Below are 15,340 nucleotides of genomic sequence, written 5' to 3' on the forward strand. Positions count from 1 at the left end.
GTAGTGTTTCTTTTTCCTTTCTTGTGATACTTCATTTAGAAGAATGGGCTCCAGATCTATCCATGGTAATATAAGATGTAGTTCACCATTTTGTTGTTATGGCTGAGTAGTACGCTGTGGTATACATTTTCCACATTTTATTAATTCTTTCATGAGTTAATGGGCACTTGGGTTGTTTCCACATCTTTGAAATTATAAATTGTACTGCTATAAACATTCTAGTGCAGATGTCTTTATTATAGAATGTCTTATGTTCCTTTGAGTAAACACTCAGTAGTGAGTGGATTGCTGGATCAGATGGTAGTGCTACTTTTAGCTCTTTGAGGTATCGCCATACTATTTTCCATAGAGGTTGTACTAGCTTGCAGTCCCACCAGTGGTGTATGAGCGTTCCTATCTCTCCATATTCATGCCAACATTTCCTATTTTGGGATTTTTTGATTAAAGCCATTCTCACTGGAGTTAAGTGATACCTCATTGTGGTTTTGGTTTGCATTTCCCTGATGACTAGAGATGCTTAGCATTTCTCCATATGTTTGGCCATTAGTCTATCTTCTTTTGAAAAGTTTCTGTTCATGTTCTTTGCCCACTTTTTAATGGGGTTAACTTTTTCTTGCCAATTTCACTGAGTTGTATAAATATTCTAATTATCAGCCCTTTATCAGATGTATAGCATGCAAATATTTTTTCTCCCATTCTGTAGGTTGTCTGTTTGCTCTCATGATAGTTTCTTTAGCTGTGCAGAAGCTTTTTAATTTGATTAGGTCACATTTATTTATTTTTATTGTTGCTGTGATTGCTTCTGGGGTCTTCTTCATGTATTCATTGCTTAGGCTGATGTCCATAAGAGTTTTTTCAACATTTTCTCTTACAATTTTTATGCTTTCTTTGCTTACATTTAAGTCTATTATCCATCATGAGTTGATTTTTGTGAGAGGTGTGGATCCTGTTTCAGTATTCTACATGTAGCTATCCAATTTTCCAAGCATTATTTATTTAATGAGGATTCTTTTCCCCAGTGTATGTTTTTGTCTGCTTTGTACTTCTGCCAGTTCCATGCTGTTTTGGTGACTATATTCCTGTAGTATAGCTTGAATTCTGGTATATTGATGCATCCTGATTTGTTCTTTTTGCTTAAGGTCACTTTGGCTATACAAGCCCTTCTCTGGTTCCATACAAAGCATAGAATTCTTTTTTCTAGATCCACAAAAAAATGATGTTGCTATTTTAATAGAGATTTCATTGAATCTGTAGATCACTTTTGGTAGTGTAAACAGTTTAGCAATATTGATTCTTTCAATCCATGTGCATGGTATGGTTTTCCATACCATACTTCATTAAATATATTCTTAAGTATTTCATTTTCTTGGATGCTATCGAGAAAGGAATTGCATCTTTGGTTTCATTCTCAGCTTGACTGTTATTGGTGTATATGAAAGCTACTGATTTGTGTGCATTGATTTTGTAGTCTGAGATTTTGCTGAATTCATTTACCAAGTCCAAGACTCCTGGTTGGATCTTTGGGGTTTTATAGATATTATATCATATCCTCAGCAAAGAGTGATAGTTTGACCTCCTCTTTCCCCATTTGGATACCATTAACTTTCTTCTCCTGTCTGGTTGCTCTGTCAAGGATGTCCAGTACTATGTTGAATAGAAGTGGTGATAGTGTGCAACCTTGTCTGGTTCCAGTTACTAGCAGGAATGATTTCAATTTTTCCCCATTCAGTATGATTTGGTTCTGTTTGTCGTATATGGCTTTAATAATTTTGAGGTATGTTCCATCTATGCCTATTTTGTTAAAAGTTCTCATTGTAAAAGGCTGTTGAATTTTGTCAGATACTTTTTCTGCATTTATTGAGAGGTTTACATGGTCTTTATTTTTACTTTTATCTATATGGCAAATTACATTTATAGATTTGTGTATGTTGAACCATTCTTGGATCCCTGGGATGAAGCCCACCTAGTAATGATGAATTTTTTTTTTTTTTGATGTGCTGTTGAATTTGGTTTACTGATATTTTATTGAGAATTTTTGCAAGTATATTCATAAGGGATATTGGTCTGTAGTTTTCTTTTATTGTTGAATACTTTCCAGGTTTTGGCATGAAGGTGATACTGGTTTTGTAAAATGGGTTAGAGGGTATTCCTTGCATCTCAATGTTGTGGAGCAATTTTTACAGTATAGGTACCAGTTCTTCTTTGTAAGTTTGATAAACTTAGGGTGTGAACAATTTTTGGAAAAAGATTTTTATTGCTGCTTCAATTATGGTACTTGATATTGGTCTGTTCAGGAACACTGTTTCTTCCTGATTAACACTAAGGAGGCTGTGTATTTCTAAAGTTTTATCCTTTCCACTTTGTTTTCAAGTTATTGGACATAGATTTTTATAGAACTTAAAGATGATGTTTTGTATTTCCATGATATCAGTTATGACTTCTTTCTTTTCTATTTGAGCTTATTAAAGTTCTTTCCTTTCTGCTTCTTATCAATCTAGCAAGAGGACTGTCAATTTTGTTTATCTTCGGTATAGTTCTTTTGTAATTAATTTCATTTAGTTCTGCTCTGATCTTGGTTACATCATTTCTTCTGCTAGGTTTAGCCTTGGTTTGCTTTTCCTTTTCCAGTTCCTTGAGATGATTCATTAGATTGTTGATATGTGATCTTTCTGTCTTTTGGTTATGGGCATTTAAGCTTATGAGTTTTTCTCTCAGGACTGTTTTTGCTGTATCTCACAGATTTTGATAACTTGCATCCCCATTTAGTTCAAAGAATTTTTTTATTTCCATCTGTATCTCTTCCTTGACCCAACAATAATTCAGCAATAGATTGTTTAATTTTCATGACTTTGTGTAGAGATGAGTGTTTCTGTTGGAATCAATTTCTAATTATATTCCTTTGTGGTCTGAGAAGATACATGTTATAATTTCTAATTTTTAAAAATTTGTTGAAATCTGTTTTGTAGCCTAGAATGTGATCAATCTTAGAGAATGTTCTGTGAGATGATGACAAGAACATATATTCAGTGGTTTTGGGGTAGAATGTTCTGTAAATGTCTTTTAGTCCCATTTGTTCTAGAGTTGTGCTTAAGTCATGTGTTTATTTTCTATTTGGAAGATCTGTCCTATTCTGTCAGAGGGATATTAAAGTCCCTAGATATTATGATGCTGCTGTTTATCATTTTGTTTAGATCAAGAAGGATTTGCTTTATGAATCTGGGTACACCTGTGTTAGATGTGTAAATATTTAGAATTGATATTTTTTTCTTTACCATTATATGATGACCATATTTGTCTTTCATTTGCTTCTGTTGATTTGAAGACTATGTTATCTGACATGAGAATTGCTACACCAGCCTTCTTTTGGTTTTCCTTTGCATGGAATATTGTTCTCTATCCCTTCACCTTGAGTCTGAATGAGTCCTTGTGGGTTAGATGTGTTTCCTGGTGATAGCAGACCAAAACCAGGAAAGGACTCAATAAAAACCCTACAGACTCTTATTCCTCATGAATATATATGCAAAAATTATCTATATAATCCTAGCAAACCAAATTCAGGTGCTCATGAATAAATAAATAAAATAAAAAAACAAATAATTCATCAGGACCAAGCACACTTCATCCCAGTGGTGAAGGGATGGTTCAACATAAGCATATTTATAAATGTAATTCACCACATAAATAGAAGCAAATTGAAAGGCCATATGATCCTCCCAATAGACACCTAAAAAGCATTTGAAAAAATTAAGCATGCATTTATGAACAGAACACTTAACAAAATAGGCATAGATGGGACAAATTAAAAATGATAAAAGCAATATATAACAAACTTAGATAAAACATTATATTAAATGTGGAAAAAATGACAGCATTCTCTCTTAGAACTGGAACCAAAGAAGTTTGCCCTCTATCACCACTTCTAGTCAACATAGTCCTAACTAAAGCAATCAGACAAGAGAAGAAAATCAAGGATATCGAAATGGTGGTAGAGAGGTCAAATTATCACTCTTTTCACATGATATTATATCTAGAATACACCAAAGAATCTGCCAAGAGACTGCTGGAACTGATAAATAAATTCAGCAAAGTCTCAGGTGAAAAAATCAATGTACAAAAATCAGTAGCATGTATATATACCAACAACAGTCAAACTAAGAACCAAATCAAAGACTCAGTACTTTTCACAATAGTAACAAAAAATAAAATAAAATACCTAGGACTATATTTAACTAAGGAGGTGAAAGACCTCTACAGGGAGGACTATGAAACACTGAGGAAGGAAATAATAGAGAACATATTAAATGACATTATAAACATTAAAATGTCTATACTATGCAAAGTGATCTACAGATTCAATGAAATCCCTATTAAAATGCCAACATCATTTGTTGTGGATCTAGAGAAAACAACTCTACACTTCATATGGAACCATAAAAGACCCTGTATAACCAAAGCAACCATAAGCTAAAAGAACAAATTAGGAAGCATCAATATAGATGAGAGATATAAAATCATCCTCATTTTGCCATATGATCATTGACAAAACAGACAAAAACATACTGGGATAAAAAAAAAAACTCCTATTCAATAAATGGTGCTAGGATAATTATATAGCCACATGTAGAGACTGAAACAGAATCTCTACCTTTCATCTCTCACAAAAATTAACGCATGATGGATAACAGACTTAAACCTAAGGCATGAAACCATAAGAATTCTAGAAGAAAATGTTGGAAAAACACTTATAGACATCGGCTTAGGCAAAGAATTTATGAATAATATCCCCAAAACAATCACAGTTACAACAAAAATAAATAAATGACATCTAATCAAATTATTAAGCTTCTGCACAGCCAAGAAAACTATCATTAGAGTCAATAGACAACCTAGAGAATGGGAGAAAATAGCTCCATGCTATGCAACCAATAAAGGGCTAATAACTAGAATCTATAACTAACTCAGGCAAATCAGCAAAAAAATAAAAAAACTCCATTAAAATATGGCAAAGGACATGAACCAAAACTTTTCAAAAGAAGATAGACTAATGACCAACAAACACATGAAAAATTTTGAACATCTCTAATCATCAGGGAAATGCAAATCAAAATCACAATGAGATATCACTTAACTCTAGTGAGAATGGCTTTTATCAAAATATCCCCAAATAACAAATTTTGGCATGGATGTGGAGAGATAGGAGCACTTATACACTAATGATGAGACTGTAAACTTGTACAACCTTTATGGAAAGTAGCATAGAGATATCTCAAAGAGCTCAAAGTAGAACTACCATTTGATGCAGCAATCCCACTACTGGGTATTTACCCAAAGGAACAAAAGACATTCTATAAAAAAGACATCTGCACTAGAAAGTTTATATCAGCACAATTTGGAATTGCAAAGATGTGGAAACAGCCCAAGTGCCCATCAATATATGAGTGGATTAATAAAATATGGCATATATATACCATGACGTAATGCTCTGTCATAAAAAATGTTACGTTATACCTCTTGTACTATCCTGGATGGAAGTAGAGACCATTCTTCTAATTGAGTATCACAAGAATGGAAAAAGAAACACCATATGTACTCATCATTAAATTGATACTAATCAATCAACACTTATGTGCACATATGGGAGTGAAATTCATTGGGTGTCAAGCAGGTGGGTGGGGGAGGACGGAAAGAGTAAATTCACACCTAATGGGTATGGGGTGTGCTGTCTGGGGGATGGGTGTGCTTGTAGTTTTGACTCACATGATGCAAAGGTAATTTATGATACCAAAGCATTTGTATCCCCATAATATTGTGAAATAAAAAATACTAGGTTTTCATTTTTAAAAAGCACCTGCAGTCAAATGTTTATTGCAGCACAAGTTGTAATTGCAAATATCTGGAATCAACCTAAGTACCCATCAATTAATGAGTATATTAACAAAATGTGGTATATGTATTCCATGGAGTACTACCCAGCCATAAAAAGGAAGAATTAATGCCTTTTGCTGCAATGTGGAAGGAATTGGAGACCATCATGTTCACTAAAGTATCTCAAGAATGAAAAACAAACACCACGAGTATTCTCTTATGAATTGGAAGAAACTGATGGGCACACAAGTGTACAGAGGGAAGTAAAAGTCATAGAAAATCAAGCAGGTAGAGGGACAAGAAGGAGAGGGGCAAAAACCTGCCTGATGTGTATAATGAACCTAATTTTGGTAATGGGCCCACTTATGGCCCTGACTGAATCCACATGACAAAAAAATGTTACCACCTTAATATTTTGAAATTAAAAATAATAAAAATATTAGTATAAATATCTTCATAAATGTGACTACATTAATAATTAAGGGGACTATAATACAATGACCAATTGCTGTACAGAACCTGTATGTCTGAGTGGCAGTGACTAGAATGTAAATATCTTTTTTCTAATGCTGGGGGTATGATATGCTTAAGAGTGACAGCACCTGTTTTGACAGAAAAGCTCTGTTGTCTGTTGATTATGCTGAGATTATTTTCTTTGGTAAAGTAATGGAAGACACACTTAAGGAAAAAGTTACATCATGATTTGGGGGTTCAGATAGCAGCAAAAAAACCCTGAAGGTCTTCAACATTTTCTGCTTTAAAAATGTTGCAATGTCACCTCTAGTCTCACTATGAATCTCTCCAATAATTATTCAGTACATTTATTTTGTTGCCTTTTGGACTTACCTTTATGTATTTTCTAATGTTGGAGTATAATTTAATAATTATGTCATCATTAGCTATTATTATTCCATTTATTGTTCAATATATCATAATAATCAATAATAATTGATTATTATTAACAATCAATAACAATAATAATTTATTCTAAAGTCTGTGGTGTTTTATTTCTAATTCATGTGTCTGATCCCATAATTTAGCTCACAGCAGTTTTCTGAAATAATGATAGTTGTTGGTACCACTGTAATCTCATTTCTGGATCAAGGGAACATACATAACTTTGTTAGTAGAGTATTCTGAGTAAGAATTATTACTTGACAGCCAAACAACCTGGGTTTAAATCCTAATTCAGGAAACTTACTGGGATGGGAGTTCAATAAGTATTTTACCCTATCTTTGGCTAAGATTTCTCATCAGTCATGAGAATTAAATCACTAATTTTGTGAGTAGAATATTCAGTCACCAATCACATGTAATGCTATAATAATAATGATTTTTACTCTAAGTGCTATGTAAAGGATAACAAATATGCAAACATAATTACTTGTTAAAGTGAACAATAACTGTTCATGACTGAATAATTTTTGTGTTGGGAATAATGGACTTCAGTAGTTTTGAAGTGACACCAATCTCTGGTTCTCTGCAGAATCCTCTGGCTCTGAATATAAATAACACCCTGATAAAGGGGCATAATGACCTTCAGAGATGAGGCAATAGAGATTATCTCCTTATTGCAGACTATAGTTGGAATACTACAGAATTATTCTCTTAGGTATCATTATATCTGTCTTTACTTCACTAGATATAGGTTGAGGTCCACAGATCTGATTCTCACGTGCCTCACATTAGCTAATGCCTTGCTCATTTTTTCTAAATGAGTCCTCCAGACAGTGGTAGCATAAGAGGTGAAACATTTATTGAATAATTTTGGTTGCAAACTTATGTTTTATCTTCATGGAGTAAGAAGAGTTGTGTTCTTTGGCACCTGCTGCCCTTTGGGAATCTTCCAGGTCATCATAATCTGTCCCTGGAACTCCAAGAAGGCAGAGATTACAGTACATTGGTCAATCCAACAACATGTCCTGGAACTTGCAAATTTTTCAAGATATATATTTTCCTATATGTTTTTTTTTTTTAATGGAGCAGTAGATATGGTAAAGCAAAAGGTTCTTGTGCATTTCATAATAAAGTGATATTCTCATTTCTTATAAGTTTTTAGTCTTTTATAGTGTTTTGGGTTTTGGACTTAGGATCTGGGCCAGTAGCTCTGCAGTTTTCTTCCTGTACACACACAAGCAGTGACTCCAACATAGGTCCTGTGTCTTCCCCAGATTCTCTCCTGAGGCAAGAGACACCCCAAGAATTCTTATCTGGTTATGTTCCTTTGTAACTTCTCTTCTCACATCTCTTCCTTACAATATATCTGGTGCTGTCCAGTAATCCCAGGTGGCGGCTGAAGAACATTACCATGCTAATTAATTTGTGTTTCCAAACTGTCAGCACTTTTGTCCTTATGGACCAAGTCAACCATGTATCCAGACTCTGCCTGCTACACACTGAAAGCCCACTGACATATCTGGTAATAGAGAAGTAAAAGTTATTTTTTATTTTCATAATGTGAAGTAACATTTATTTTTTCTAGCAGCTTTTTGGAATATAATTGAAATATTATAAAATTTTACCTTTTGAAGCATACCATTCATTTCTCTTTTAGTATATTTACAGAGTTATGGAAGCATACCCACCTCTAGATTTAGAACATTTTTATCATGCAAAAAAACCTCACACCTGATAGCTTTCAATTTTTATACACCCATATGAAAGTTTAAAAATTGCCATTTGTAACAGCATGGATGGAGTTGAAAGACATTATGCTACAAGAAATAAGCAAGATGCAGAAAGAGAATTAATATTATCTCACTTATATGTGCAATATATATCTGTCCCCCTCCCCAGCCTCAGGCAAACACTAATCTACTTTCTGTCTCTATAGATTTTCTTATTCTGAATATTACATATAAAAAGAAGAATACAGTACGTGCTCTTATGTGACTGGCTTAGTCTAATCTTTTCACTTTGTCTAATCTTTTCAAGATCCACCTGTGTTGTACCATGTATCAGTGCTTCATTCTTTTTCCATGTGGAATAATATTCCATTGCATGTATATGCATTCTATAAATTTGTTTATGAACATTAGATAATTTCTTAGTTCTTTTTATTGGGAATAATGCTTATGTGAACTTGCATTTAAAATTTTTTCTGCACATTATGATTTATTGCTCATCAGAGCTCTGAGTCAAATCACACATCCACAATACCCTTGGGATAGAGATTTTCCAGTTAGTTACTAGTTTGAACCCAATATTGACTATCCTCTAGTGATATTATATTTCTTGTTTAACAGATTTACTAAGATATAATTGATGTATAAAAACTGTCAATATGTGAATATACATACATATAGGTGGTGTATTTGATATACCAAAATGTGAAGTTATCACTATCATACATCTATAATTAAAATATATATCACCTCTACATATTTACCATTTCTCTGTGTGTTAAGAAAATGTAATGTAAGATATACTCTCTTAGCAAATTGCAAGTACAGAATATACAATTATTATCATCCCCATTCTGTACATTAGATCTCAGAATTTATTCATTTTGCATAACTGATGCCTCTTGATCAATATCACCTCATTGTTTCCCCTCAAGTCCCTGGCAAACACCATCCTATTCTCTGATGGTTACTTATAGTTGTTTCGCTAATATTTTCATCATTTTGCAGGGTAACGAGGGTTTCTTGTGGTTTCCATTCATCAATTATTCCAGATTTGAGTAGGGTCCAGAATAACAGAAGGCTCTGCAACACCTCTAGATGTTTAAGCAAGCTGCTTTGCCACTTGGGCCATATGATCCAGTAGATCCAATGGTGCTTAAAATATCCATGGCATATAGGGCCTTTGGAAGGAAGCTATAGGTAATCATAGTGTAAGTTCTTAGGATTTTGGAGCAAATTCCTGCCATCATCTGTGAATAACTAATCCCCTTTTGAGAAACAGATTTTGGACTACTGCTGGGCCTTAGAAGAGATTAAATTTCTAAATATATGCCACTAAGTTATCATGGGAACTGAGTTGTCCATCATGAACTAGATATTAAGTAACCCACAAAGCCATAAAGTTAAGTGTGCACACTAACACTTTGTCATTAAGGTCATGCTCATTTCATGGGGTCTGAACACTCCTGAACGCTTAAGTAAGTTACATAAATAAGTGGCCCAAATGCCCATGGTCCCCACTCCTGCTACCCTGACATCTCTCTTCCAGCCTGCACCTATGGCCTCATAGGGAGTTCTCTATGATTAGTTGATGAAGAGAAGACTCAGGCCTTGTTTAGATATGGTTCTGCATGCTACGCAGTTACCACCCAAAGGTAGACAACTCAGCACTACAGCCCTTCTCTGGATCACCCTGAAGGACAATGGTGAAGTGCAATCTTCCTGATGGGCAGAGTTTCCAACAGTGCACCTGATTTTCCCCAGGATGTCATACTTGAAAATATTCAAAACACCAAATATGGTCCTTGCCTGCAAGAGTGGCCACTGCGTTGGTGCTCTGGGGCTTGGACCCTGGCTAGCCAGAAAATAAACCTCCTCTTGTGTGATTGCATCCTCTATGTCTCTGCTTTTCTGTCCGGTGGGGCTGTGGAAGGTTGGTCCCTAACATTTGGGGGCTCGTCCGGGATTTGCCTTCCCCACAGACTACCGGATAGAATTCAGGGCTGAGGGAGGAGTGTGAAAATCCACCCCCGGACTAGCTGGGTGTGGTGTTGGGCAAGGGACACAGAATCCCCTTGCAGGATGCCGGCACAGGACCTAGGCGGACGTGCTGGTGGGTCACCGGTCGGAACCAGGTGGAGACGTCCTCTGGCCCCGTTGGGACTACAGAGCTGACCTTGTAGCCTAGGGCTTGGTCAGGAGGAGCTGGAGCTGACCTTGTAGCCAAGGGCTCGGTCACGTCCTCTGGCTCCATTGGGACTCCAGAGCTGACCCTATAGCCAAGGGCTCGGTCAGGAGGAGACTGGGGAGTAGGTCCGGACCAGGTTAGGTTGTCTGTTTACCTCACTGTCTACTTGTCTGTTGTCTGCTTTGTTTGTCGCCGGCTTTCTGTGTGTGTGTGAGTGGGTGTGACATCTCTCATTGGCTTGTTGAAGTCTCTGGGTTCTATGGTTTCGGCCCGAGAACCCATCAGGGTTGCATGGGTTTTCGGGCTGGGGCCGTGGAATCAGGGGACCCACAAAAAGATCCGCGGGGGTGACTAGAACCCCCAGGTGGGTATTTCCCTGCATGGGCTGGCAGCACACAGTGTATCTCCTGCTGCCCGTGCCAGGAGTGGCTAGTGCGGGAGGAGCACAGCCGTTACCTCCGTAGGGAGTGTGAAAGGCTAGGGATTCAGATCCTTGTCCCCAGTGCCCCAACTGTAGAATATTGGTTTGCACATCTGCCTATTATCGACTAGCCATGGGACAGGCTCTAACAATGCCATTGTCCATCCTGGTGAGCCATTTTAAGGATGTCAGGGCAAGGGCACACAACCTGTCCTTGGAGGTCAAGAAGGGAAAGTTTGTTACCCTTTGTGAGGCCGAGTGGCCCACGTTTGGAGTGGGGTGGCCCAGGGAGGGCTCGTTTGATGCCTCCTTGATCGAAAAGGTAAAAGGGGTGGTATTTGGCCACCACGGCCACCCTGATCAGATCCCCTATATTGTGGTCTGGCAAGACTTGGTTCTAGACCCGCCACCCTGGCTGAAGGCCCTCCTACCTGCCCCGAGGGGAAAGACGGAAGTTCTGGCAGTTAAAGAAGTCAGAAAGGAGAGGGCACGGAGTCTGTGGTCCATTGGGACGCCAGTGTTGCCAGACTCCAATCTCTACCCAGACCTAAAGGCGCTCCCTCTGAGGGCAGTGGGATTCCCGGGAGAGGACAGAGCACAGACATAACAATACTGGCCCCTCTCTACTAGTGACCTCTATAATTGGAAATCTCAAAACTCAAACTTCTCCGAGAATCCGAGAAACCTAATTAATCTTTTAGACTCTGTTCTTTTTACTCATCAGCCCACCTGAGATGATTGCCAACAGTTGCTTAAGGTGCTCTTTGAAGAGAAAGAATTCAGGGGGAGGCACAGAAGCTGGTTCCGGGGGAGAACGGCAGACCTACTACGAACCCGCAAACCATCAATCGAACTTTTCCCCTTGAACGGCCGCTTTGGGACTACGATGAGGCTGAAGGTAGGGAGCGTCTCCAGGTCTACTGCCAGACTCCGATGGCCGGTCTCCGTATGGCGGCACGAAAGCCGACCAATTTGGCCAAGGTAGGAGATGTTTGTCAGGGGCCGGAGAGCCCGGCAGCATGCTTAGAGAGGATCATAGAGGCCTTCGGGCAGCACACCCCCATAGATCCCACAATGGAGGAGAATAAGCCGCTGTTATGATGGCGTTTGTCAATCAGGCGGCCCCCGACATTACGCGCAAGGTGCAGAGAATAGATAGATTGGGCGAGAAGACTCTGCAGGACCTGTTAGAAGTGGCGGAGAAGGTCTATAACAATAGAGAGATGCCAGAAGAGTGGTTAGAGAGAATCAGGATAGAAGATAGGAAATTCCAAGCTGGGGAAGCACGGAAAGCAAACAGAGAGATGGCTAAAATCCTGCTAGCCGCCACAAGAGGGGGGCAGATAGGGTCAGAGGATAGAGAAAGGCCCCGGCGGGAGAGGCTAGGAAAGATCAATGTGCCAATTGCAAGGAGCACGGGCATTGGGCCCGAGAGTGCCCCAAAAAGAAAGGGGGGCGAAGACTTGGAGGTCCTGAAAAAGTCATGGTTGCAGGACAGGTGACAGACGAATAGGAAAGACGGGGTTCGGTCCCCCTCCCCGAATCTAGGTTAACTTTGCAAGTGGAGGGGAACCCAGTCAGCTTCCTCATAGATACAGGAGCAGAACATTCGGTACTAACGGAAGACACAGGAAAATTGTCCAGTAAGACGAGTTGGGTGCAGGGAGCAACAGGAGCCAAACTATATCAGTAGACCACACGGCAGAGATTGAATTTGGGTTCAGGACAACTGAGTCACGCCTTTATGGTCATCCCTGAGTGCTTCACGCCGCTACTGGGAAGAGACATCCTTACCAAGCTTAAGGCTCAAATTCATTTTGAAGAAGAGGGAGTAATAATAACGGGTCACTCAGATCCTGACCCTGACACAGGCAGATGAATATAGACTGTACTAGCCCACAAAAAGCAGAGAGGAAGGCATGGAACAATGGCTCTGTGAATTTCCCATAGCGTGGGCTGAGACAGGGGGCACAGGATGGGCAAAACACCGGCCGCCCCTTTACATTGAGTTAAATCCCGGAGCCGAGCCAGCCCGAGTCAGACAGTACCCCATGTCCCAGAAAGCCAGAGTGGGAATTACGCCCCACATTCGGAGACTCCTGGACAGTGGGATTCTCCGGAAATGCCAGTCAGCCTGGAACACCCCCCTGTTGCCGGTGAAGAAACCGGCGGGGTAAGGACTATAGGCCTGTGCAAGACCTCAGGGAAGTCGGTGCAAGGGCCCTGGATATCCACCCTACAGTCCCTAACCCCTATACTCTGTTGAGCTCTCTCTCTCTCACGCTGTCTTGGTATACCATCCTAGACCTAAAGGATGCCTTCTTTAGCCTGGTGGTGGTGACACGCAGCCAGGAGATTTTTGCCTTAGAGTGGCAGGACGACAGAGAGGAATTCATGGGCAGCTGACGTAGACGAGACTGCCCCAGGGATTTAAAAACTCGCCTACCCTGTTCATTGAGGCCCTCCATGATGGTCTTGGGTTTGAGGAAAAGGCTCCACGTCTGTATGAAAGGTGTAGGGCAGGGTGAGCATGGGAGTGGACTGTGCAAATAGAAAACGCTTTTCAGGCCCTGAGGGCAGCCATGCTGGAAGCCCCGGCCCTAGCACTCCCTGATCCTACAAAAGAGTTTCACCTGTTCATAGACGAGAAGAGGGGAATAGCCAAGGGGGTACTCACGCATGCCCTGGGACCCTGGAAGAGACCGGTGGTGTACTTGTCAAAAAAAACTAGATCCGGTGGCGGTGGGGTGGCCAGCGTGCTTGTGAATCATTGCGGCCAGGGCCCTGTTGGTCAAAGATGCTGATAAGCTCACCCTAGGGCAGCGGCTGCAGATCACCACCCCGCACACCATAGAGGGGGTTCTGAAGCAGCCACCGAGACGGTGGGTCACAAATGCGAGGCTGATTCATTACCAAGGGTTTTTCTGGACGCACCCCGCATGGAGTTCCAGACCCCTGCCGCCTCGAATCCAGCTACGCTTCTGCCAACCCCCGATGCAGCCGCACCTGAACATGATTGCCTTGAGATCCTAGCCGAGACCCAGACAACGCGTAGAGACTTGAAGGATCGCCCCCTTCCAGGTAGCGACCTGACCTGGTTCACGGACGGAAGCAGTTTCGTCCGGGACGGACGCAGGTACACAGGGGCGGCCATAGTAGATGACCAAGGTAAACTTGTCTGGGCGGCATGCCTTCCACAAGGGACATCTGCTCAGAAGGCAGAACTAATAGTGCTGACGGAGGCTCTTAGCCGGGCCCGAGGAAAAGGGCTGATGGTGTACACTGACAGCCGCTTTGCCTTTGGGACTGTGCACATACATGGGGCCCTCTACAGGGAAAGGGGCTTCATCATGCCTAGGGAAAGGAAATTAAGCACAAGCCTGAAATACTCCACCTACTAGAGGCTGTTTTGCTGCCAAAGGCAGTGGCGGTAGTCCATACCCCGGGACACCAGAGCGGGGATTCCATGGAAGCACGGGGCAATCGGAGAGTGGACGCTGAAGCTAAGAAGTCTGCAGAAGACACTCCGCAGCCAAACATCCTGCACCTTAGCCTGCCACCCCCAGGCATGGGAGGGTTGCCTCCTCTGCCAGACTGTTCCAGTGTAGATGAGGTCTGGGCCTCAGAGCAGCTACGTGTAAGCAAAAGTGAAGATGGCTGGCTGCGGGACGAAGGGCATCGCCTAATAGTGCCAGAACTCTTAGGACGCCACCTGTTAGAACACCTACATCAGACCACACATCTAGAGAAGAGAAAGATGCTGCAACTGCTGGACACTGCTCAACTAAGGTTCAAGTCACAAGGATGGGTTGCAGATGACATCGTCAGAAGCTGCTGAGCCTGTCAGGTCATGCAGCCGGGGAGGACCAGAGGGACCCACGCAGGTACGAGGGAAAGGGGGAGGCAGCCAGGACTATTTTGGGAAGTGGATTTCACAGAAGTCAAGCCTGGGAAGTATGGGTATCGTTATTTACTAGTCATGGTAGATACGTTTTCCAGATGGGTAAAAGCCTTCCCTACGAAAGGAGAAACAGCTTTGACAGTAGCTAAGAAAATAGAAGAAATAGTCCCCAGGTATGGACTGCCGGAAAGGATAGGATCAGATAATGGACCTGCGTTTGTCTGTCAAGTTAGTCAAGGGCTGGCCCAGGCTATGGGGATAGATTGGAAATTACATTGTGCATATAATCCCCAGAGCTCTGGGCAGGTAGAGCAAATGAATAGAACAATAAAGGAGACCCT

This window comes from Microcebus murinus, chromosome 7 (assembly GCF_040939455.1).
Source record: "Microcebus murinus isolate Inina chromosome 7, M.murinus_Inina_mat1.0, whole genome shotgun sequence".
NCBI lineage: Eukaryota > Metazoa > Chordata > Mammalia > Primates > Cheirogaleidae > Microcebus > Microcebus murinus.